The 23,013-nt window shown below is 54.3% G+C and overlaps 24 non-coding genes across 24 annotated transcripts; all 24 read right to left on the reverse strand.

The window, feature by feature from the left end:
* Positions 1-9: 9 nt before the first annotated feature.
* TRNAD-GUC (transfer RNA aspartic acid (anticodon GUC)) lies at positions 10-81 on the reverse strand. The gene has a single exon. It is a non-coding gene; the product is annotated as a tRNA-Asp (tRNA).
* Positions 82-716: 635 nt separating this feature from the next.
* On the reverse strand, positions 717-788 carry TRNAD-GUC (transfer RNA aspartic acid (anticodon GUC)). The gene has a single exon. It is a non-coding gene; the product is annotated as a tRNA-Asp (tRNA).
* A 1,342-nt stretch (positions 789-2,130) lies between these two features.
* On the reverse strand, positions 2,131-2,202 carry TRNAD-GUC (transfer RNA aspartic acid (anticodon GUC)). The gene has a single exon. It is a non-coding gene; the product is annotated as a tRNA-Asp (tRNA).
* A 635-nt stretch (positions 2,203-2,837) lies between these two features.
* On the reverse strand, positions 2,838-2,909 carry TRNAD-GUC (transfer RNA aspartic acid (anticodon GUC)). Its single transcript has one exon. It is a non-coding gene; the product is annotated as a tRNA-Asp (tRNA).
* Positions 2,910-6,372: 3,463 nt separating this feature from the next.
* On the reverse strand, positions 6,373-6,444 carry TRNAD-GUC (transfer RNA aspartic acid (anticodon GUC)). Its single transcript has one exon. It is a non-coding gene; the product is annotated as a tRNA-Asp (tRNA).
* A 636-nt stretch (positions 6,445-7,080) lies between these two features.
* On the reverse strand, positions 7,081-7,152 carry TRNAD-GUC (transfer RNA aspartic acid (anticodon GUC)). The gene has a single exon. It is a non-coding gene; the product is annotated as a tRNA-Asp (tRNA).
* Positions 7,153-7,788: 636 nt separating this feature from the next.
* Positions 7,789-7,860, reverse strand: TRNAD-GUC (transfer RNA aspartic acid (anticodon GUC)). Its single transcript has one exon. It is a non-coding gene; the product is annotated as a tRNA-Asp (tRNA).
* A 636-nt stretch (positions 7,861-8,496) lies between these two features.
* TRNAD-GUC (transfer RNA aspartic acid (anticodon GUC)) lies at positions 8,497-8,568 on the reverse strand. The gene has a single exon. It is a non-coding gene; the product is annotated as a tRNA-Asp (tRNA).
* A 1,342-nt stretch (positions 8,569-9,910) lies between these two features.
* Positions 9,911-9,982, reverse strand: TRNAD-GUC (transfer RNA aspartic acid (anticodon GUC)). Its single transcript has one exon. It is a non-coding gene; the product is annotated as a tRNA-Asp (tRNA).
* A 635-nt stretch (positions 9,983-10,617) lies between these two features.
* On the reverse strand, positions 10,618-10,689 carry TRNAD-GUC (transfer RNA aspartic acid (anticodon GUC)). The gene has a single exon. It is a non-coding gene; the product is annotated as a tRNA-Asp (tRNA).
* A 635-nt stretch (positions 10,690-11,324) lies between these two features.
* On the reverse strand, positions 11,325-11,396 carry TRNAD-GUC (transfer RNA aspartic acid (anticodon GUC)). Its single transcript has one exon. It is a non-coding gene; the product is annotated as a tRNA-Asp (tRNA).
* Positions 11,397-12,738: 1,342 nt separating this feature from the next.
* TRNAD-GUC (transfer RNA aspartic acid (anticodon GUC)) lies at positions 12,739-12,810 on the reverse strand. The gene has a single exon. It is a non-coding gene; the product is annotated as a tRNA-Asp (tRNA).
* Positions 12,811-13,445: 635 nt separating this feature from the next.
* On the reverse strand, positions 13,446-13,517 carry TRNAD-GUC (transfer RNA aspartic acid (anticodon GUC)). The gene has a single exon. It is a non-coding gene; the product is annotated as a tRNA-Asp (tRNA).
* Positions 13,518-14,152: 635 nt separating this feature from the next.
* Positions 14,153-14,224, reverse strand: TRNAD-GUC (transfer RNA aspartic acid (anticodon GUC)). Its single transcript has one exon. It is a non-coding gene; the product is annotated as a tRNA-Asp (tRNA).
* A 2,049-nt stretch (positions 14,225-16,273) lies between these two features.
* Positions 16,274-16,345, reverse strand: TRNAD-GUC (transfer RNA aspartic acid (anticodon GUC)). Its single transcript has one exon. It is a non-coding gene; the product is annotated as a tRNA-Asp (tRNA).
* Positions 16,346-16,981: 636 nt separating this feature from the next.
* On the reverse strand, positions 16,982-17,053 carry TRNAD-GUC (transfer RNA aspartic acid (anticodon GUC)). The gene has a single exon. It is a non-coding gene; the product is annotated as a tRNA-Asp (tRNA).
* Positions 17,054-17,689: 636 nt separating this feature from the next.
* TRNAD-GUC (transfer RNA aspartic acid (anticodon GUC)) lies at positions 17,690-17,761 on the reverse strand. The gene has a single exon. It is a non-coding gene; the product is annotated as a tRNA-Asp (tRNA).
* Positions 17,762-18,396: 635 nt separating this feature from the next.
* On the reverse strand, positions 18,397-18,468 carry TRNAD-GUC (transfer RNA aspartic acid (anticodon GUC)). The gene has a single exon. It is a non-coding gene; the product is annotated as a tRNA-Asp (tRNA).
* A 635-nt stretch (positions 18,469-19,103) lies between these two features.
* TRNAD-GUC (transfer RNA aspartic acid (anticodon GUC)) lies at positions 19,104-19,175 on the reverse strand. Its single transcript has one exon. It is a non-coding gene; the product is annotated as a tRNA-Asp (tRNA).
* A 636-nt stretch (positions 19,176-19,811) lies between these two features.
* On the reverse strand, positions 19,812-19,883 carry TRNAD-GUC (transfer RNA aspartic acid (anticodon GUC)). Its single transcript has one exon. It is a non-coding gene; the product is annotated as a tRNA-Asp (tRNA).
* Positions 19,884-20,518: 635 nt separating this feature from the next.
* TRNAD-GUC (transfer RNA aspartic acid (anticodon GUC)) lies at positions 20,519-20,590 on the reverse strand. Its single transcript has one exon. It is a non-coding gene; the product is annotated as a tRNA-Asp (tRNA).
* A 635-nt stretch (positions 20,591-21,225) lies between these two features.
* Positions 21,226-21,297, reverse strand: TRNAD-GUC (transfer RNA aspartic acid (anticodon GUC)). The gene has a single exon. It is a non-coding gene; the product is annotated as a tRNA-Asp (tRNA).
* Positions 21,298-21,932: 635 nt separating this feature from the next.
* On the reverse strand, positions 21,933-22,004 carry TRNAD-GUC (transfer RNA aspartic acid (anticodon GUC)). The gene has a single exon. It is a non-coding gene; the product is annotated as a tRNA-Asp (tRNA).
* Positions 22,005-22,639: 635 nt separating this feature from the next.
* On the reverse strand, positions 22,640-22,711 carry TRNAD-GUC (transfer RNA aspartic acid (anticodon GUC)). The gene has a single exon. It is a non-coding gene; the product is annotated as a tRNA-Asp (tRNA).
* Between the last annotated feature and the right edge of the window lie 302 nt (positions 22,712-23,013).

The raw sequence follows: 23,013 nt of genomic DNA on the forward strand, positions 1-23,013 counted from the left end.
TGCAAAGCTCTCCCCGTCGGGGAATCGAACCCCGGTCTCCCGCGTGACAGGCGGGGATACTCACCACTATACTAACGAGGAACAAGCTGCTGGCAGGGGCCTGTCGCGCTGCGGCCAAAGTCGAGCTGCTTGCGACCCCCCAGCAAGGCCTCTTTCCATGCACCTCTGAAATCAAAGGGGGTTGAAAGCAAACAAACGGCGGCAGTTGATGGAAATGGCATTCAGCTGAATGAATGACTGACATCCTCCGACAAAGACGGGACCTCTTGGAAAGTATGACGGAAAGATCGGGCAGTCTCCGGGCAGATGCCATTGCTCTTGGGATCTCTAGGGGTTCGGCCGGTTGTGCACCTCCTCAGATCTTCTGCCACCCTGAAAACAGCTCCTAAAGAGGATATCTGGAGTCCTCTTATTAGCCAAGTGGTCTGAAGAAAATCTCAAGTCTGACCATTTCAGCACACTGTTTCTTTTGCGCCGAAGGAAAAGTGGCGGTGCCGAGTCATTCCTAGGGATGAGGCGGTGCTTTTATAGGTGAAACCAACCTGCTACTGTCGGCGCTACGTGAACGAGGAGCTGGCGAGCGGCCAAGCTTCTCGGTATCAAACGGAAAGCTCGACTTCCTGAGGTGGGACCATGTCCAAGAAGGAACTGTGAGGACAGTCTTGGGAAAGAGCTCCGCACGAAAGCAAGACTCGGGCGAGAAAAAATGCAAAGCTCTCCCCGTCGGGGAATCGAACCCCGGTCTCCCGCGTGACAGGCGGGGATACTCACCACTATACTAACGAGGAACAAGCTGCTGGCAGGGGCCTGTCGCGCTGCGGCCAAAGTCGAGCTGCTTGCGACCCCCCAGCAAGGCCTCTTTCCATGCACCTCTGAAATCAAAGGGGGTTGAAAGCAAACAAACGGCGGCAGTTGATGGAAATGGCATTCAGCTGAATGAATGACTGACATCCTCCGACAAAGACGGGACCTCTTGGAAAGTATGACGGAAAGATCGGGCAGTCTCCGGGCAGATGCCATTGCTCTTGGGATCTCTAGGGGTTCGGCCGGTTGTGCACCTCCTCAGATCTTCTGCCACCCTGAAAACAGCTCCTAAAGAGGATATCTGGAGTCCTCTTATTAGCCAAGTGGTCTGAAGAAAATCTCAAGTCTGACCATTTCAGCACACTGTTTCTTTTGCGCCGAAGGAAAAGTGGCGGTGCCGAGTCATTCCTAGGGATGAGGCGGTGCTTTTATAGGTGAAACCAACCTGCTACTGTCGGCGCTACGTGAACGAGGAGCTGGCGAGCGGCCAAGCTTCTCGGTATCAAACGGAAAGCTCGACTTCCTGAGGTGGGACCATGTCCAAGAAGGAACTGTGAGGACAGTCTTGGGAAAGAGCTCCACACGAAAGCAAGACTCGGGCGAGAAAAAATGCAAAGCTCTCCCCGTCGGGGAATAGAACCCCGGTCTCCCGCGTGACAGGCGGGGATACTCACCACTATACTAACGAGGAACAAGCTGCTGGCAGGGGCCTGTCGCGCTGCGGCCAAAGTCGAGCTGCTTGCGACCCCCCAGCAAGGCCTCTTTCCATGCACCTCTGAAATCAAAGGGGGTTGAAAGCAAACAAACGGCGGCAGTTGATGGAAATGGCATTCAGCTGAATGAATGACTGACATCCTCCGACAAAGACGGGACCTCTTGGAAAGTATGACGGAAAGATCGGGCAGTCTCCGGGCAGATGCCATTGCTCTTGGGATCTCTAGGGGTTCGGCCGGTTGTGCACCTCCTCAGATCTTCTGCCACCCTGAAAACAGCTCCTAAAGAGGATATCTGGAGTCCTCTTATTAGCCAAGTGGTCTGAAGAAAATCTCAAGTCTGACCATTTCAGCACACTGTTTCTTTTGCGCCGAAGGAAAAGTGGCGGTGCCGAGTCATTCCTAGGGATGAGGCGGTGCTTTTATAGGTGAAACCAACCTGCTACTGTCGGCGCTACGTGAACGAGGAGCTGGCGAGCGGCCAAGCTTCTCGGTATCAAACGGAAAGCTCGACTTCCTGAGGTGGGACCATGTCCAAGAAGGAACTGTGAGGACAGTCTTGGGAAAGAGCTCCGCACGAAAGCAAGACTCGGGCGAGAAAAAATGCAAAGCTCTCCCCGTCGGGGAATCGAACCCCGGTCTCCCGCGTGACAGGCGGGGATACTCACCACTATACTAACGAGGAACAAGCTGCTGGCAGGGGCCTGTCGCGCTGCGGCCAAAGTCGAGCTGCTTGCGACCCCCCAGCAAGGCCTCTTTCCATGCACCTCTGAAATCAAAGGGGGTTGAAAGCAAACAAACGGCGGCAGTTGATGGAAATGGCATTCAGCTGAATGAATGACTGACATCCTCCGACAAAGACGGGACCTCTTGGAAAGTATGACGGAAAGATCGGGCAGTCTCCGGGCAGATGCCATTGCTCTTGGGATCTCTAGGGGTTCGGCCGGTTGTGCACCTCCTCAGATCTTCTGCCACCCTGAAAACAGCTCCTAAAGAGGATATCTGGAGTCCTCTTATTAGCCAAGTGGTCTGAAGAAAATCTCAAGTCTGACCATTTCAGCACACTGTTTCTTTTGCGCCGAAGGAAAAGTGGCGGTGCCGAGTCATTCCTAGGGATGAGGCGGTGCTTTTATAGGTGAAACCAACCTGCTACTGTCGGCGCTACGTGAACGAGGAGCTGGCGAGCGGCCAAGCTTCTCGGTATCAAACGGAAAGCTCGACTTCCTGAGGTGGGACCATGTCCAAGAAGGAACTGTGAGGACAGTCTTGGGAAAGAGCTCCGCACGAAAGCAAGACTCGGGCGAGAAAAAATGCAAAGCTCTCCCCGTCGGGGAATCGAACCCCGGTCTCCCGCGTGACAGGCGGGGATACTCACCACTATACTAACGAGGAACAAGCTGCTGGCAGGGGCCTGTCGCGCTGCGGCCAAAGTCGAGCTGCTTGCGACCCCCCAGCAAGGCCTCTTTCCATGCACCTCTGAAATCAAAGGGGGTTGAAAGCAAACAAACGGCGGCAGTTGATGGAAATGGCATTCAGCTGAATGAATGACTGACATCCTCCGACAAAGACGGGACCTCTTGGAAAGTATGACGGAAAGATCGGGCAGTCTCCGGGCAGATGCCATTGCTCTTGGGATCTCTAGGGGTTCGGCCGGTTGTGCACCTCCTCAGATCTTCTGCCACCCTGAAAACAGCTCCTAAAGAGGATATCTGGAGTCCTCTTATTAGCCAAGTGGTCTGAAGAAAATCTCAAGTCTGACCATTTCAGCACACTGTTTCTTTTGCGCCGAAGGAAAAGTGGCGGTGCCGAGTCATTCCTAGGGATGAGGCGGTGCTTTTATAGGTGAAACCAACCTGCTACTGTCGGCGCTACGTGAACGAGGAGCTGGCGAGCGGCCAAGCTTCTCGGTATCAAACGGAAAGCTCGACTTCCTGAGGTGGGACCATGTCCAAGAAGGAACTGTGAGGACAGTCTTGGGAAAGAGCTCCGCACGAAAGCAAGACTCGGGCGAGAAAAAATGCAAAGCTCTCCCCGTCGGGGAATCGAACCCCGGTCTCCCGCGTGACAGGCGGGGATACTCACCACTATACTAATGAGGAACAAGCTGCTGGCAGGGGCCTGTCGCGCTGCGGCCAAAGTCGAGCTGCTTGCGACCCCCCAGCAAGGCCTCTTTCCTTGCACCTCTGAAATCAAAGGGGGTTGAAAGCAAACAAACGGCGGCAGTTGATGGAAATGGCATTCAGCTGAATGAATGACTGACATCCTCCGACAAAGACGGGACCTCTTGGAAAGTATGACGGAAAGATCGGGCAGTCTCCGGGCAGATGCCATTGCTCTTGGGATCTCTAGGGGTTCGGCCGGTTGTGCACCTCCTCAGATCTTCTGCCACCCTGAAAACAGCTCCTAAAGAGGATATCTGGAGTCCTCTTATTAGCCAAGTGGTCTGAAGAAAATCTCAAGTCTGACCATTTCAGCACACTGTTTCTTTTGCGCCAAAGGAAAAGTGGCGGTGCCGAGTCATTCCTAGGGATGAGGCGGTGCTTTTATAGGTGAAACCAACCTGCTACTGTCGGCGCTACGTGAACGAGGAGCTGGCGAGCGGCCAAGCTTCTCGGTATCAAACGGAAAGCTCGACTTCCTGAGGTGGGACCATGTCCAAGAAGGAACTGTGAGGACAGTCTTGGGAAAGAGCTCCGCACGAAAGCAAGACTCGGGCGAGAAAAAATGCAAAGCTCTCCCCGTCGGGGAATAGAACCCCGGTCTCCCGCGTGACAGGCGGGGATACTCACCACTATACTAACGAGGAACAAGCTGCTGGCAGGGGCCTGTCGCGCTGCGGCCAAAGTCGAGCTGCTTGCGACCCCCCAGCAAGGCCTCTTTCCATGCACCTCTGAAATCAAAGGGGGTTGAAAGCAAACAAACGGCGGCAGTTGATGGAAATGGCATTCAGCTGAATGAATGACTGACATCCTCCGACAAAGACGGGACCTCTTGGAAAGTATGACGGAAAGATCGGGCAGTCTCCGGGCAGATGCCATTGCTCTTGGGATCTCTAGGGGTTCGGCCGGTTGTGCACCTCCTCAGATCTTCTGCCACCCTGAAAACAGCTCCTAAAGAGGATATCTGGAGTCCTCTTATTAGCCAAGTGGTCTGAAGAAAATCTCAAGTCTGACCATTTCAGCACACTGTTTCTTTTGCGCCGAAGGAAAAGTGGCGGTGCCGAGTCATTCCTAGGGATGAGGCGGTGCTTTTATAGGTGAAACCAACCTGCTACTGTCGGCGCTACGTGAACGAGGAGCTGGCGAGCGGCCAAGCTTCTCGGTATCAAACGGAAAGCTCGACTTCCTGAGGTGGGACCATGTCCAAGAAGGAACTGTGAGGACAGTCTTGGGAAAGAGCTCCGCACGAAAGCAAGACTCGGGCGAGAAAAAATGCAAAGCTCTCCCCGTCGAGGAATCGAACCCCGGTCTCCCGCGTGACAGGCGGGGATACTCACCACTATACTAACGAGGAACAAGCTGCTGGCAGGGGCCTGTCGCGCTGCGGCCAAAGTCGAGCTGCTTGCGACCCCCCAGCAAGGCCTCTTTCCATGCACCTCTGAAATCAAAGGGGGTTGAAAGCAAACAAATGGCGGCAGTTGATGGAAATGGCATTCAGCTGAATGAATGACTGACATCCTCCGACAAAGACGGGACCTCTTGGAAAGTATGACGGAAAGATCGGGCAGTCTCCGGGCAGATGCCATTGCTCTTGGGATCTCTAGGGGTTCGGCCGGTTGTGCACCTCCTCAGATCTTCTGCCACCCTGAAAACAGCTCCTAAAGAGGATATCTGGAGTCCTCTTATTAGCCAAGTGGTCTGAAGAAAATCTCAAGTCTGACCATTTCAGCACACTGTTTCTTTTGCGCCGAAGGAAAAGTGGCGGTGCCGAGTCATTCCTAGGGATGAGGCGGTGCTTTTATAGGTGAAACCAACCTGCTACTGTCGGCGCTACGTGAACGAGGAGCTGGCGAGCGGCCAAGCTTCTCGGTATCAAACGGAAAGCTCGACTTCCTGAGGTGGGACCATGTCCAAGAAGGAACTGTGAGGACAGTCTTGGGAAAGAGCTCCGCACGAAAGCAAGACTCGGGCGAGAAAAAATGCAAAGCTCTCCACGTCGGGGAATCGAACCCCGGTCTCCCGCGTGACAGGCGGGGATACTCACCACTATACTAACGAGGAACAAGCTGCTGGCAGGGGCCTGTCGCGCTGCGGCCAAAGTCGAGCTGCTTGCGACCCCCCAGCAAGGCCTCTTTCCATGCACCTCTGAAATCAAAGGGGGTTGAAAGCAAACAAACGGCGGCAGTTGATGGAAATGGCATTCAGCTGAATGAATGACTGACATCCTCCGACAAAGACGGGACCTCTTGGAAAGTATGACGGAAAGATCGGGCAGTCTCCGGGCAGATGCCATTGCTCTTGGGATCTCTAGGGGTTCGGCCGGTTGTGCACCTCCTCAGATCTTCTGCCACCCTGAAAACAGCTCCTAAAGAGGATATCTGGAGTCCTCTTATTAGCCAAGTGGTCTGAAGAAAATCTCAAGTCTGACCATTTCAGCACACTGTTTCTTTTGCGCCGAAGGAAAAGTGGCGGTGCCGAGTCATTCCTAGGGATGAGGCGGTGCTTTTATAGGTGAAACCAACCTGCTACTGTCGGCGCTACGTGAACGAGGAGCTGGCGAGCGGCCAAGCTTCTCGGTATCAAACGGAAAGCTCGACTTCCTGAGGTGGGACCATGTCCAAGAAGGAACTGTGAGGACAGTCTTGGGAAAGAGCTCCGCACGAAAGCAAGACTCGGGCGAGAAAAAATGCAAAGCTCTCCCCGTCGGGGAATCGAACCCCGGTCTCCCGCGTGACAGGCGGGGATACTCACCACTATACTAACGAGGAACAAGCTGCTGGCAGGGGCCTGTCGCGCTGCGGCCAAAGTCGAGCTGCTTGCGACCCCCCCAGCAAGGCCTCTTTCCATGCACCTCTGAAATCAAAGGGGGTTGAAAGCAAACAAACGGCGGCAGTTGATGGAAATGGCATTCAGCTGAATGAATGACTGACATCCTCCGACAAAGACGGGACCTCTTGGAAAGTATGACGGAAAGATCGGGCAGTCTCCGGGCAGATGCCATTGCTCTTGGGATCTCTAGGGGTTCGGCCGGTTGTGCACCTCCTCAGATCTTCTGCCACCCTGAAAACAGCTCCTAAAGAGGATATCTGGAGTCCTCTTATTAGCCAAGTGGTCTGAAGAAAATCTCAAGTCTGACCATTTCAGCACACTGTTTCTTTTGCGCCGAAGGAAAAGTGGCGGTGCCGAGTCATTCCTAGGGATGAGGCGGTGCTTTTATAGGTGAAACCAACCTGCTACTGTCGGCGCTACGTGAACGAGGAGCTGGCGAGCGGCCAAGCTTCTCGGTATCAAACGGAAAGCTCGACTTCCTGAGGTGGGACCATGTCCAAGAAGGAACTGTGAGGACAGTCTTGGGAAAGAGCTCCGCACGAAAGCAAGACTCGGGCGAGAAAAAATGCAAAGCTCTCCCCGTCGGGGAATCGAACCCCGGTCTCCCGCGTGACAGGCGGGGATACTCACCACTATACTAACGAGGAACAAGCTGCTGGCAGGGGCCTGTCGCGCTGCGGCCAAAGTCGAGCTGCTTGCGACCCCCCCAGCAAGGCCTCTTTCCATGCACCTCTGAAATCAAAGGGGGTTGAAAGCAAACAAACGGCGGCAGTTGATGGAAATGGCATTCAGCTGAATGAATGACTGACATCCTCCGACAAAGACGGGACCTCTTGGAAAGTATGACGGAAAGATCGGGCAGTCTCCGGGCAGATGCCATTGCTCTTGGGATCTCTAGGGGTTCGGCCGGTTGTGCACCTCCTCAGATCTTCTGCCACCCTGAAAACAGCTCCTAAAGAGGATATCTGGAGTCCTCTTATTAGCCAAGTGGTCTGAAGAAAATCTCAAGTCTGACCATTTCAGCACACTGTTTCTTTTGCGCCGAAGGAAAAGTGGCGGTGCCGAGTCATTCCTAGGGATGAGGCGGTGCTTTTATAGGTGAAACCAACCTGCTACTGTCGGCGCTACGTGAACGAGGAGCTGGCGAGCGGCCAAGCTTCTCGGTATCAAACGGAAAGCTCGACTTCCTGAGGTGGGACCATGTCCAAGAAGGAACTGTGAGGACAGTCTTGGGAAAGAGCTCCGCACGAAAGCAAGACTCGGGCGAGAAAAAATGCAAAGCTCTCCCCGTCGGGGAATCGAACCCCGGTCTCCCGCGTGACAGGCGGGGATACTCACCACTATACTAACGAGGAACAAGCTGCTGGCAGGGGCCTGTCGCGCTGCGGCCAAAGTCGAGCTGCTTGCGACCCCCCCAGCAAGGCCTCTTTCCATGCACCTCTGAAATCAAAGGGGGTTGAAAGCAAACAAACGGCGGCAGTTGATGGAAATGGCATTCAGCTGAATGAATGACTGACATCCTCCGACAAAGACGGGACCTCTTGGAAAGTATGACGGAAAGATCGGGCAGTCTCCGGGCAGATGCCATTGCTCTTGGGATCTCTAGGGGTTCGGCCGGTTGTGCACCTCCTCAGATCTTCTGCCACCCTGAAAACAGCTCCTAAAGAGGATATCTGGAGTCCTCTTATTAGCCAAGTGGTCTGAAGAAAATCTCAAGTCTGACCATTTCAGCACACTGTTTCTTTTGCGCCGAAGGAAAAGTGGCGGTGCCGAGTCATTCCTAGGGATGAGGCGGTGCTTTTATAGGTGAAACCAACCTGCTACTGTCGGCGCTACGTGAACGAGGAGCTGGCGAGCGGCCAAGCTTCTCGGTATCAAACGGAAAGCTCGACTTCCTGAGGTGGGACCATGTCCAAGAAGGAACTGTGAGGACAGTCTTGGGAAAGAGCTCCGCACGAAAGCAAGACTCGGGCGAGAAAAAATGCAAAGCTCTCCCCGTCGGGGAATCGAACCCCGGTCTCCCGCGTGACAGGCGGGGATACTCACCACTATACTAACGAGGAACAAGCTGCTGGCAGGGGCCTGTCGCGCTGCGGCCAAAGTCGAGCTGCTTGCGACCCCCCAGCAAGGCCTCTTTCCATGCACCTCTGAAATCAAAGGGGGTTGAAAGCAAACAAACGGCGGCAGTTGATGGAAATGGCATTCAGCTGAATGAATGACTGACATCCTCCGACAAAGACGGGACCTCTTGGAAAGTATGACGGAAAGATCGGGCAGTCTCCGGGCAGATGCCATTGCTCTTGGGATCTCTAGGGGTTCGGCCGGTTGTGCACCTCCTCAGATCTTCTGCCACCCTGAAAACAGCTCCTAAAGAGGATATCTGGAGTCCTCTTATTAGCCAAGTGGTCTGAAGAAAATCTCAAGTCTGACCATTTCAGCACACTGTTTCTTTTGCGCCGAAGGAAAAGTGGCGGTGCCGAGTCATTCCTAGGGATGAGGCGGTGCTTTTATAGGTGAAACCAACCTGCTACTGTCGGCGCTACGTGAACGAGGAGCTGGCGAGCGGCCAAGCTTCTCGGTATCAAACGGAAAGCTCGACTTCCTGAGGTGGGACCATGTCCAAGAAGGAACTGTGAGGACAGTCTTGGGAAAGAGCTCCACACGAAAGCAAGACTCGGGCGAGAAAAAATGCAAAGCTCTCCCCGTCGGGGAATAGAACCCCGGTCTCCCGCGTGACAGGCGGGGATACTCACCACTATACTAACGAGGAACAAGCTGCTGGCAGGGGCCTGTCGCGCTGCGGCCAAAGTCGAGCTGCTTGCGACCCCCCAGCAAGGCCTCTTTCCATGCACCTCTGAAATCAAAGGGGGTTGAAAGCAAACAAACGGCGGCAGTTGATGGAAATGGCATTCAGCTGAATGAATGACTGACATCCTCCGACAAAGACGGGACCTCTTGGAAAGTATGACGGAAAGATCGGGCAGTCTCCGGGCAGATGCCATTGCTCTTGGGATCTCTAGGGGTTCGGCCGGTTGTGCACCTCCTCAGATCTTCTGCCACCCTGAAAACAGCTCCTAAAGAGGATATCTGGAGTCCTCTTATTAGCCAAGTGGTCTGAAGAAAATCTCAAGTCTGACCATTTCAGCACACTGTTTCTTTTGCGCCGAAGGAAAAGTGGCGGTGCCGAGTCATTCCTAGGGATGAGGCGGTGCTTTTATAGGTGAAACCAACCTGCTACTGTCGGCGCTACGTGAACGAGGAGCTGGCGAGCGGCCAAGCTTCTCGGTATCAAACGGAAAGCTCGACTTCCTGAGGTGGGACCATGTCCAAGAAGGAACTGTGAGGACAGTCTTGGGAAAGAGCTCCGCACGAAAGCAAGACTCGGGCGAGAAAAAATGCAAAGCTCTCCCCGTCGGGGAATCGAACCCCGGTCTCCCGCGTGACAGGCGGGGATACTCACCACTATACTAACGAGGAACAAGCTGCTGGCAGGGGCCTGTCGCGCTGCGGCCAAAGTCGAGCTGCTTGCGACCCCCCAGCAAGGCCTCTTTCCATGCACCTCTGAAATCAAAGGGGGTTGAAAGCAAACAAACGGCGGCAGTTGATGGAAATGGCATTCAGCTGAATGAATGACTGACATCCTCCGACAAAGACGGGACCTCTTGGAAAGTATGACGGAAAGATCGGGCAGTCTCCGGGCAGATGCCATTGCTCTTGGGATCTCTAGGGGTTCGGCCGGTTGTGCACCTCCTCAGATCTTCTGCCACCCTGAAAACAGCTCCTAAAGAGGATATCTGGAGTCCTCTTATTAGCCAAGTGGTCTGAAGAAAATCTCAAGTCTGACCATTTCAGCACACTGTTTCTTTTGCGCCGAAGGAAAAGTGGCGGTGCCGAGTCATTCCTAGGGATGAGGCGGTGCTTTTATAGGTGAAACCAACCTGCTACTGTCGGCGCTACGTGAACGAGGAGCTGGCGAGCGGCCAAGCTTCTCGGTATCAAACGGAAAGCTCGACTTCCTGAGGTGGGACCATGTCCAAGAAGGAACTGTGAGGACAGTCTTGGGAAAGAGCTCCGCACGAAAGCAAGACTCGGGCGAGAAAAAATGCAAAGCTCTCCCCGTCGGGGAATCGAACCCCGGTCTCCCGCGTGACAGGCGGGGATACTCACCACTATACTAACGAGGAACAAGCTGCTGGCAGGGGCCTGTCGCGCTGCGGCCAAAGTCGAGCTGCTTGCGACCCCCCAGCAAGGCCTCTTTCCATGCACCTCTGAAATCAAAGGGGGTTGAAAGCAAACAAACGGCGGCAGTTGATGGAAATGGCATTCAGCTGAATGAATGACTGACATCCTCCGACAAAGACGGGACCTCTTGGAAAGTATGACGGAAAGATCGGGCAGTCTCCGGGCAGATGCCATTGCTCTTGGGATCTCTAGGGGTTCGGCCGGTTGTGCACCTCCTCAGATCTTCTGCCACCCTGAAAACAGCTCCTAAAGAGGATATCTGGAGTCCTCTTATTAGCCAAGTGGTCTGAAGAAAATCTCAAGTCTGACCATTTCAGCACACTGTTTCTTTTGCGCCGAAGGAAAAGTGGCGGTGCCGAGTCATTCCTAGGGATGAGGCGGTGCTTTTATAGGTGAAACCAACCTGCTACTGTCGGCGCTACGTGAACGAGGAGCTGGCGAGCGGCCAAGCTTCTCGGTATCAAACGGAAAGCTCGACTTCCTGAGGTGGGACCATGTCCAAGAAGGAACTGTGAGGACAGTCTTGGGAAAGAGCTCCGCACGAAAGCAAGACTCGGGCGAGAAAAAATGCAAAGCTCTCCCCGTCGGGGAATCGAACCCCGGTCTCCCGCGTGACAGGCGGGGATACTCACCACTATACTAACGAGGAACAAGCTGCTGGCAGGGGCCTGTCGCGCTGCGGCCAAAGTCGAGCTGCTTGCGACCCCCCAGCAAGGCCTCTTTCCATGCACCTCTGAAATCAAAGGGGGTTGAAAGCAAACAAACGGCGGCAGTTGATGGAAATGGCATTCAGCTGAATGAATGACTGACATCCTCCGACAAAGACGGGACCTCTTGGAAAGTATGACGGAAAGATCGGGCAGTCTCCGGGCAGATGCCATTGCTCTTGGGATCTCTAGGGGTTCGGCCGGTTGTGCACCTCCTCAGATCTTCTGCCACCCTGAAAACAGCTCCTAAAGAGGATATCTGGAGTCCTCTTATTAGCCAAGTGGTCTGAAGAAAATCTCAAGTCTGACCATTTCAGCACACTGTTTCTTTTGCGCCGAAGGAAAAGTGGCGGTGCCGAGTCATTCCTAGGGATGAGGCGGTGCTTTTATAGGTGAAACCAACCTGCTACTGTCGGCGCTACGTGAACGAGGAGCTGGCGAGCGGCCAAGCTTCTCGGTATCAAACGGAAAGCTCGACTTCCTGAGGTGGGACCATGTCCAAGAAGGAACTGTGAGGACAGTCTTGGGAAAGAGCTCCGCACGAAAGCAAGACTCGGGCGAGAAAAAATGCAAAGCTCTCCCCGTCGGGGAATAGAACCCCGGTCTCCCGCGTGACAGGCGGGGATACTCACCACTATACTAACGAGGAACAAGCTGCTGGCAGGGGCCTGTCGCGCTGCGGCCAAAGTCGAGCTGCTTGCGACCCCCCAGCAAGGCCTCTTTCCATGCACCTCTGAAATCAAAGGGGGTTGAAAGCAAACAAACGGCGGCAGTTGATGGAAATGGCATTCAGCTGAATGAATGACTGACATCCTCCGACAAAGACGGGACCTCTTGGAAAGTATGACGGAAAGATCGGGCAGTCTCCGGGCAGATGCCATTGCTCTTGGGATCTCTAGGGGTTCGGCCGGTTGTGCACCTCCTCAGATCTTCTGCCACCCTGAAAACAGCTCCTAAAGAGGATATCTGGAGTCCTCTTATTAGCCAAGTGGTCTGAAGAAAATCTCAAGTCTGACCATTTCAGCACACTGTTTCTTTTGCGCCGAAGGAAAAGTGGCGGTGCCGAGTCATTCCTAGGGATGAGGCGGTGCTTTTATAGGTGAAACCAACCTGCTACTGTCGGCGCTACGTGAACGAGGAGCTGGCGAGCGGCCAAGCTTCTCGGTATCAAACGGAAAGCTCGACTTCCTGAGGTGGGACCATGTCCAAGAAGGAACTGTGAGGACAGTCTTGGGAAAGAGCTCCGCACGAAAGCAAGACTCGGGCGAGAAAAAATGCAAAGCTCTCCCCGTCGGGGAATCGAACCCCGGTCTCCCGCGTGACAGGCGGGGATACTCACCACTATACTAACGAGGAACAAGCTGCTGGCAGGGGCCTGTCGCGCTGCGGCCAAAGTCGAGCTGCTTGCGACCCCCCAGCAAGGCCTCTTTCCATGCACCTCTGAAATCAAAGGGGGTTGAAAGCAAACAAACGGCGGCAGTTGATGGAAATGGCATTCAGCTGAATGAATGACTGACATCCTCCGACAAAGACAGGACCTCTTGGAAAGTATGACGGAAAGATCGGGCAGTCTCCGGGCAGATGCCATTGCTCTTGGGATCTCTAGGGGTTCGGCCGGTTGTGCACCTCCTCAGATCTTCTGCCACCCTGAAAACAGCTCCTAAAGAGGATATCTGGAGTCCTCTTATTAGCCAAGTGGTCTGAAGAAAATCTCAAGTCTGACCATTTCAGCACACTGTTTCTTTTGCGCCGAAGGAAAAGTGGCGGTGCCGAGTCATTCCTAGGGATGAGGCGGTGCTTTTATAGGTGAAACCAACCTGCTACTGTCGGCGCTACGTGAACGAGGAGCTGGCGAGCGGCCAAGCTTCTCGGTATCAAACGGAAAGCTCGACTTCCTGAGGTGGGACCATGTCCAAGAAGGAACTGTGAGGACAGTCTTGGGAAAGAGCTCCGCACGAAAGCAAGACTCGGGCGAGAAAAAATGCAAAGCTCTCCCCGTCGGGGAATCGAACCCCGGTCTCCCGCGTGACAGGCGGGGATACTCACCACTATACTAACGAGGAACAAGCTGCTGGCAGGGGCCTGTCGCGCTGCGGCCAAAGTCGAGCTGCTTGCGACCCCCCAGCAAGGCCTCTTTCCATGCACCTCTGAAATCAAAGGGGGTTGAAAGCAAACAAACGGCGGCAGTTGATGGAAATGGCATTCAGCTGAATGAATGACTGACATCCTCCGACAAAGACGGGACCTCTTGGAAAGTATGACGGAAAGATCGGGCAGTCTCCGGGCAGATGCCATTGCTCTTGGGATCTCTAGGGGTTCGGCCGGTTGTGCACCTCCTCAGATCTTCTGCCACCCTGAAAACAGCTCCTAAAGAGGATATCTGGAGTCCTCTTATTAGCCAAGTGGTCTGAAGAAAATCTCAAGTCTGACCATTTCAGCACACTGTTTCTTTTGCGCCGAAGGAAAAGTGGCGGTGCCGAGTCATTCCTAGGGATGAGGCGGTGCTTTTATAGGTGAAACCAACCTGCTACTGTCGGCGCTACGTGAACGAGGAGCTGGCGAGCGGCCAAGCTTCTCGGTATCAAACGGAAAGCTCGACTTCCTGAGGTGGGACCATGTCCAAGAAGGAACTGTGAGGACAGTCTTGGGAAAGAGCTCCGCACGAAAGCAAGACTCGGGCGAGAAAAAATGCAAAGCTCTCCCCGTCGGGGAATCGAACCCCGGTCTCCCGCGTGACAGGCGGGGATACTCACCACTATACTAACGAGGAACAAGCTGCTGGCAGGGGCCTGTCGCGCTGCGGCCAAAGTCGAGCTGCTTGCGACCCCCCAGCAAGGCCTCTTTCCATGCACCTCTGAAATCAAAGGGGGTTGAAAGCAAACAAACGGCGGCAGTTGATGGAAATGGCATTCAGCTGAATGAATGACTGACATCCTCCGACAAAGACGGGACCTCTTGGAAAGTATGACGGAAAGATCGGGCAGTCTCCGGGCAGATGCCATTGCTCTTGGGATCTCTAGGGGTTCGGCCGGTTGTGCACCTCCTCAGATCTTCTGCCACCCTGAAAACAGCTCCTAAAGAGGATATCTGGAGTCCTCTTATTAGCCAAGTGGTCTGAAGAAAATCTCAAGTCTGACCATTTCAGCACACTGTTTCTTTTGCGCCGAAGGAAAAGTGGCGGTGCCGAGTCATTCCTAGGGATGAGGCGGTGCTTTTATAGGTGAAACCAACCTGCTACTGTCGGCGCTACGTGAACGAGGAGCTGGCGAGCGGCCAAGCTTCTCGGTATCAAACGGAAAGCTCGACTTCCTGAGGTGGGACCATGTCCAAGAAGGAACTGTGAGGACAGTCTTGGGAAAGAGCTCCGCACGAAAGCAAGACTCGGGCGAGAAAAAATGCAAAGCTCTCCCCGTCGAGGAATCGAACCCCGGTCTCCCGCGTGACAGGCGGGGATACTCACCACTATACTAACGAGGAACAAGCTGCTGGCAGGGGCCTGTCGCGCTGCGGCCAAAGTCGAGCTGCTTGCGACCCCCCAGCAAGGCCTCTTTCCATGCACCTCTGAAATCAAAGGGGGTTGAAAGCAAACAAATGGCGGCAGTTGATGGAAATGGCATTCAGCTGAATGAATGACTGACATCCTCCGACAAAGACGGGACCTCTTGGAAAGTATGACGGAAAGATCGGGCAGTCTCCGGGCAGATGCCATTGCTCTTGGGATCTCTAGGGGTTCGGCCGGTTGTGCACCTCCTCAGATCTTCTGCCACCCTGAAAACAGCTCCTAAAGAGGATATCTGGAGTCCTCTTATTAGCCAAGTGGTCTGAAGAAAATCTCAAGTCTGACCATTTCAGCACACTGTTTCTTTTGCGCCGAAGGAAAAGTGGCGGTGCCGAGTCATTCCTAGGGATGAGGCGGTGCTTTTATAGGTGAAACCAACCTGCTACTGTCGGCGCTACGTGAACGAGGAGCTGGCGAGCGGCCAAGCTTCTCGGTATCAAACGGAAAGCTCGACTTCCTGAGGTGGGACCATGTCCAAGAAGGAACTGTGAGGACAGTCTTGGGAAAGAGCTCCGCACGAAAGCAAGACTCGGGCGAGAAAAAATGCAAAGCTCTCCACGTCGGGGAATCGAACCCCGGTCTCCCACGTGACAGGCGGGGATACTCACCACTATACTAACGAGGAACAAGCTGCTGGCAGGGGCCTGTCGCGCTGCGGCCAAAGTCGAGCTGCTTGCGACCCCCCAGCAAGGCCTCTTTCCATGCACCTCTGAAATCAAAGGGGGTTGAAAGCAAACAAACGGCGGCAGTTGATGGAAATGGCATTCAGCTGAATGAATGACTGACATCCTCCGACAAAGACGGGACCTCTTGGAAAGTATGACGGAAAGATCGGGCAGTCTCCGGGCAGATGCCATTGCTCTTGGGATCTCTAGGGGTTCGGCCGGTTGTGCACCTCCTCAGATCTTCTGCCACCCTGAAAACAGCTCCTAAAGAGGATATCTGGAGTCCTCTTATTAGCCAAGTGGTCTGAAGAAAATCTCAAGTCTGACCATTTCAGCACACTGTTTCTTTTGCGCCGAAGGAAAAGTGGCGGTGCCGAGTCATTCCTAGGGATGAGGCGGTGCTTTTATAGGTGAAACCAACCTGCTACTGTCGGCGCTACGTGAACGAGGAGCTGGCGAGCGGCCAAGCTTCTCGGTATCAAACGGAAAGCTCGACTTCCTGAGGTGGGACCATGTCCAAGAAGGAACTGTGAGGACAGTCTTGGGAAAGAGCTCCGCACGAAAGCAAGACTCGGGCGAGAAAAAATGCAAAGCTCTCCCCGTCGGGGAATCGAACCCCGGTCTCCCGCGTGACAGGCGGGGATACTCACCACTATACTAACGAGGAACAAGCTGCTGGCAGGGGCCTGTCGCGCTGCGGCCAAAGTCGAGCTGCTTGCGACCCCCCCAGCAAGGCCTCTTTCCATGCACCTCTGAAATCAAAGGGGGTTGAAAGCAAACAAACGGCGGCAGTTGATGGAAATGGCATTCAGCTGAATGAATGACTGACATCCTCCGACAAAGACGGGACCTCTTGGAAAGTATGACGGAAAGATCGGGCAGTCTCCGGGCAGATGCCATTGCTCTTGGGATCTCTAGGGGTTCGGCCGGTTGTGCACCTCCTCAGATCTTCTGCCACCCTGAAAACAGCTCCTAAAGAGGATATCTGGAGTCCTCTTATTAGCCAAGTGGTCTGAAGAAAATCTCAAGTCTGACCATTTCAGCACACTGTTTCTTTTGCGCCGAAGGAAAAGTGGCGGTGCCGAGTCATTCCTAGGGATGAGGCGGTGCTTTTATAGGTGAAACCAACCTGCTACTGTCGGCGCTACGTGAACGAGGAGCTGGCGAGCGGCCAAGCTTCTCGGTATCAAACGGAAAGCTCGACTTCCTGAGGTGGGACCATGTCCAAGAAGGAACTGTGAGGACAGTCTTGGGAAAGAGCTCCGCACGAAAGCAAGACTCGGGCGAGAAAAAATGCAAAGCTCTCCCCGTCGGGGAATCGAACCCCGGTCTCCCGCGTGACAGGCGGGGATACTCACCACTATACTAACGAGGAACAAGCTGCTGGCAGGGGCCTGTCGCGCTGCGGCCAAAGTCGAGCTGCTTGCGACCCCCCCAGCAAGGCCTCTTTCCATGCACCTCTGAAATCAAAGGGGGTTGAAAGCAAACAAACGGCGGCAGTTGATGGAAATGGCATTCAGCTGAATGAATGACTGACATCCTCCGACAAAGACGGGACCTCTTGGAAAGTATGACGGAAAGATCGGGCAGTCTCCGGGCAGATGCCATTGCTCTTGGGATCTCTAGGGGTTCGGCCGGTTGTGCACCTCCTCAGATCTTCTGCCACCCTGAAAACAGCTCCTAAAGAGGATATCTGGAGTCCTCTTATTAGCCAAGTGGTCTGAAGAAAATCTCAAGTCTGACCATTTCAGCACACTGTTTCTTTTGCGCCGAAGGAAAAGTGGCGGTGCCGAGTCATTCCTAGGGATGAGGCGGTGCTTTTATAGGTGAAACCAACCTGCTACTGTCGGCGCTACGTGAACGAGGAGCTGGCGAGCGGCCAAGCTTCTCGGTATCAAACGGAAAGCTCGACTTCCTGAGGTGGGACCATGTCCAAGAAGGAACTGTGAGGACAGTCTTGGGAAAGAGCTCCGCACGAAAGCAAGACTCGGGCGAGAAAAAATGCAAAGCTCTCCCCGTCGGGGAATCGAACCCCGGTCTCCCGCGTGACAGGCGGGGATACTCACCACTATACTAACGAGGAACAAGCTGCTGGCAGGGGCCTGTCGCGCTGCGGCCAAAGTCGAGCTGCTTGCGACCCCCCAGCAAGGCCTCTTTCCATGCACCTCTGAAATCAAAGGGGGTTGAAAGCAAACAAACCGCGGCAGTTGATGGAAATGGCATTCAGCTGAATGAATGACTGACATCCTCCGACAAAGACGGGACCTCTTGGAAAGTATGACGGAAAGATCGGGCAGTCTCCGGGCAGATGCCATTGCTCTTGGGATCTCTAGGGGTTCGGCCGGTTGTGCACCTCCTCAGATCTTCTGCCACCCTGAAAACAGCTCCTAAAGAGGATATCTGGAGTCCTCTTATTAGCCAAGTGGTCTGAAGAAAATCTCAAGTCTGACCATTTCAGCACACTGTTTCTTTTGCGCCGAAGGAAAAGTGGCGGTGCCGAGTCATTCCTAGGGATGAGGCGGTGCTTTTATAGGTGAAACCAACCTGCTACTGTCGGCGCTACGTGAACGAGGAGCTGGCGAGCGGCCAAGCTTCTCGGTATCAAACGGAAAGCTCGACTTCCTGAGGTGGGACCATGTCCAAGAAGGAACTGTGAGGACAGTCTTGGGAAAGAGCTCCGCACGAAAGCAAGACTCGGGCGAGAAAAAATGCAAAGCTCTCCCCGTCGGGGAATCGAACCCCGGTCTCCCGCGTGACAGGCGGGGATACTCACCACTATACTAACGAGGAACAAGCTGCTGGCAGGGGCCTGTCGCGCTGCGGCCAAAGTCGAGCTGCTTGCGACCCCCCAGCAAGGCCTCTTTCCATGCACCTCTGAAATCAAAGGGGGTTGAAAGCAAACAAACGGCGGCAGTTGATGGAAATGGCATTCAGCTGAATGAATGACTGACATCCTCCGACAAAGACGGGACCTCTTGGAAAGTATGACGGAAAGATCGGGCAGTCTCCGGGCAGATGCCATTGCTCTTGGGATCTCTAGGGGTTCGGCCGGTTGTGCACCTCCTCAGATCTTCTGCCACCCTGAAAACAGCTCCTAAAGAGGATATCTGGAGTCCTCTTATTAGCCAAGTGGTCTGAAGAAAATCTCAAGTCTGACCATTTCAGCACACTGTTTCTTTTGCGCCGAAGGAAAAGTGGCGGTGCCGAGTCATTCCTAGGGATGAGGCGGTGCTTTTATAGGTGAAACCAACCTGCTACTGTCGGCGCTACGTGAACGAGGAGCTGGCGAGCGGCCAAGCTTCTCGGTATCAAACGGAAAGCTCGACTTCCTGAGGTGGGACCATGTCCAAGAAGGAACTGTGAGGACAGTCTTGGGAAAGAGCTCCGCACGAAAGCAAGACTCGGGCGAGAAAAAATGCAAAGCTCTCCCCGTCGGGGAATCGAACCCCGGTCTCCCGCGTGACAGGCGGGGATACTCACCACTATACTAACGAGGAACAAGCTGCTGGCAGGGGCCTGTCGCGCTGCGGCCAAAGTCGAGCTGCTTGCGACCCCCCCAGCAAGGCCTCTTTCCATGCACCTCTGAAATCAAAGGGGGTTGAAAGCAAACAAACGGCGGCAGTTGATGGAAATGGCATTCAGCTGAATGAATGACTGACATCCTCCGACAAAGACGGGACCTCTTGGAAAGTATGACGGAAAGATCGGGCAGTCTCCGGGCAGATGCCATTGCTCTTGGGATCTCTAGGGGTTCGGCCGGTTGTGCACCTCCTCAGATCTTCTGCCACCCTGAAAACAGCTCCTAAAGAGGATATCTGGAGTCCTCTTATTAGCCAAGTGGTCTGAAGAAAATCTCAAGTCTGACCATTTCAGCACACTGTTTCTTTTGCGCCGAAGGAAAAGTGGCGGTGCCGAGTCATTCCTAGGGATGAGGCGGTGCTTTTATAGGTGAAACCAACCTGCTACTGTCGGCGCTACGTGAACGAGGAGCTGGCGAGCGGCCAAGCTTCTCGGTATCAAACGGAAAGCTCGACTTCCTGAGGTGGGACCATGTCCAAGAAGGAACTGTGAGGACAGTCTTGGGAAAGAGCTCCGCACGAAAGCAAGACTCGGGCGAGAAAAAATGCAAAGCTCTCCCCGTCGGGGAATCGAACCCCGGTCTCCCGCGTGACAGGCGGGGATACTCACCACTATACTAACGAGGAACAAGCTGCTGGCAGGGGCCTGTCGCGCTGCGGCCAAAGTCGAGCTGCTTGCGACCCCCCAGCAAGGCCTCTTTCCATGCACCTCTGAAATCAAAGGGGGTTGAAAGCAAACAAACCGCGGCAGTTGATGGAAATGGCATTCAGCTGAATGAATGACTGACATCCTCCGACAAAGACGGGACCTCTTGGAAAGTATGACGGAAAGATCGGGCAGTCTCCGGGCAGATGCCATTGCTCTTGGGATCTCTAGGGGTTCGGCCGGTTGTGCACCTCCTCAGATCTTCTGCCACCCTGAAAACAGCTCCTAAAGAGGATATCTGGAGTCCTCTTATTAGCCAAGTGGTCTGAAGAAAATCTCAAGTCTGACCATTTCAGCACACTGTTTCTTTTGCGCCGAAGGAAAAGTGGCGGTGCCGAGTCATTCCTAGGGATGAGGCGGTGCTTTTATAGGTGAAACCAACCTGCTACTGTCGGCGCTACGTGAACGAGGAGCTGGCGAGCGGCCAAGCTTCTCGGTATCAAACGGAAAGCTCGACTTCCTGAGGTGGGACCATGTCCAAGAAGGAACTGTGAGGACAGTCTTGGGAAAGAGCTCCGCACGAAAGCAAGACTCGGGCGAGAAAAAATGCAAAGCTCTCCCCGTCGGGGAATCGAACCCCGGTCTCCCGCGTGACAGGCGGGGATACTCACCACTATACTAACGAGGAACAAGCCGCTGGCAGGGGCCTGTCGCGCTGCGGCCAAAGTCGAGCTGCTTGCGACCCCCCAGCAAGGCCTCTTTCCATGCACCTCTGAAATCAAAGGGGGTTGAAAGCAAACAAACGGCGGCAGTTGATGGAAATGGCATTCAGCTGAATGAATGACTGACATCCTCCGACAAAGACGGGACCTCTTGGAAAGTATGACGGAAAGATCGGGCAGTCTCCGGGCAGATGCCATTGCTCTTGGGATCTCTAGGGGTTCGGCCGGTTGTGCACCTCCTCAGATCTTCTGCCACCCTGAAAACAGCTCCTAAAGAGGATATCTGGAGTCCTCTTATTAGCCAAGTGGTCTGAAGAAAATCTCAAGTCTGACCATTTCAGCACACTGTTTCTTTTGCGCCGAAGGAAAAGTGGCGGTGCCGAGTCATTCCTAGGGATGAGGCGGTGCTTTTATAGGTGAAACCAACCTGCTACTGTCGGCGCTACGTGAACGAGGAGCTGGCGAGCGGCCAAGCTTCTCGGTATCAAACGGAAAGCTCGACTTCCTGAGGTGGGACCATGTCCAAGAAGGAACTGTGAGGACAGTCTTGGGAAAGAGCTCCGCACGAAAGCAAGACTCGGGCGAGAAAAAATGCAAAGCTCTCCCCGTCGGGGAATCGAACCCCGGTCTCCCGCGTGACAGGCGGGGATACTCACCACTATACTAACGAGGAACAAGCTGCTGGCAGGGGCCTGTCGCGCTGCGGCCAAAGTCGAGCTGCTTGCGACCCCCCAGCAAGGCCTCTTTCCATGCACCTCTGAAATCAAAGGGGGTTGAAAGCAAACAAACGGCGGCAGTTGATGGAAATGGCATTCAGCTGAATGAATGACTGACATCCTCCGACAAAGACGGGACCTCTTGGAAAGTATGACGGAAAGATCGGGCAGTCTCCGGGCAGATGCCATTGCTCTTGGGATCTCTAGGGGTTCGGCCGGTTGTGCACCTCCTCAGATCTTCTACCACCCTGAAAACAGCTCCTAAAGAGGATATCTGGAGTCCTCTTATTAGCCAAGTGGTCTGAAGAAAATCTCAAGTCTGACCATTTCAGCACACTGTTTCTTTTGCGCCGAAGGAAAAGTGGCGGTGCCGAGTCATTCCTAGGGATGAGGCGGTGCTTTTATAGGTGAAACCAACCTGCTACTGTCGGCGCTACGTGAACGAGGAGCTGGCGAGCGGCCAAGCTTCTCGGTATCAAACGGAAAGCTCGACTTCCTGAGGTGGGACCATGTCCAAGAAGGAACTGTGAGGACAGTCTTGGGAAAGAGCTCCGCACGAAAGCAAGACTCGGGCGAGAAAAAATGCAAAGCTCTCCCCGTCGGGGAATCGAACCCCGGTCTCCCGCGTGACAGGCGGGGATACTCACCACTATACTAACGAGGAACAAGCTGCTGGCAGGGGCCTGTCGCGCTGCGGCCAAAGTCGAGCTGCTTGCGACCCCCCAGCAAGGCCTCTTTCCATGCACCTCTGAAATCAAAGGGGGTTGAAAGCAAACAAACGGCGGCAGTTGATGGAAATGGCATTCAGCTGAATGAATGACTGACATCCTCCGACAAAGACGGGACCTCTTGGAAAGTATGACGGAAAGATCGGGCAGTCTCCGGGCAGATGCCATTGCTCTTGGGATCTCTAGGGGTTCGGCCGGTTGTGCACCTCCTCAGATCTTCTGCCACCCTGAAAACAGCTCCTAAAGAGGATATCTGGAGTCCTCTTATTAGCCAAGTGGTCTGAAGAAAATCTCAAGTCTGACCATTTCAGCACACTGTTTCTTTTGCGCCGAAGGAAAAGTGGCGGTGCCGAGTCATTCCTAGGGATGAGGCGGTGCTTTTATAGGTGAAACCAACCTGCTACTGTCGGCGCTACGTGAACGAGGAGCTGGCGAGCGGCCAAGCTTCTCGGTATCAAACGGAAAGCTCGACTTCCTGAGGTGGGACCATGTCCAAGAAGGAACTGTGAGGACAGTCTTGGGAAAGAGCTCCGCACGAAAGCAAGACTCGGGCGAGAAAAAATGCAAAGCTCTCCCCGTCGGGGAATCGAACCCCGGTCTCCCGCGTGACAGGCGGGGATACTCACCACTATACTAACGAGGAACAAGCTGCTGGCAGGGGCCTGTCGCGCTGCGGCCAAAGTCGAGCTGCTTGCGACCCCCCAGCAAGGCCTCTTTCCATGCACCTCTGAAATCAAAGGGGGTTGAAAGCAAACAAACGGCGGCAGTTGATGGAAATGGCATTCAGCTGAATGAATGACTGACATCCTCCGACAAAGACGGGACCTCTTGGAAAGTATGACGGAAAGATCGGGCAGTCTCCGGGCAGATGCCATTGCTCTTGGGATCTCTAGGGGTTCGGCCGGTTGTGCACCTCCTCAGATCTTCTGCCACCCTGAAAACAGC

Source organism: Engystomops pustulosus, chromosome 7, assembly GCF_040894005.1.
Source record: "Engystomops pustulosus chromosome 7, aEngPut4.maternal, whole genome shotgun sequence".
Lineage (NCBI taxonomy): Eukaryota > Metazoa > Chordata > Amphibia > Anura > Leptodactylidae > Engystomops > Engystomops pustulosus.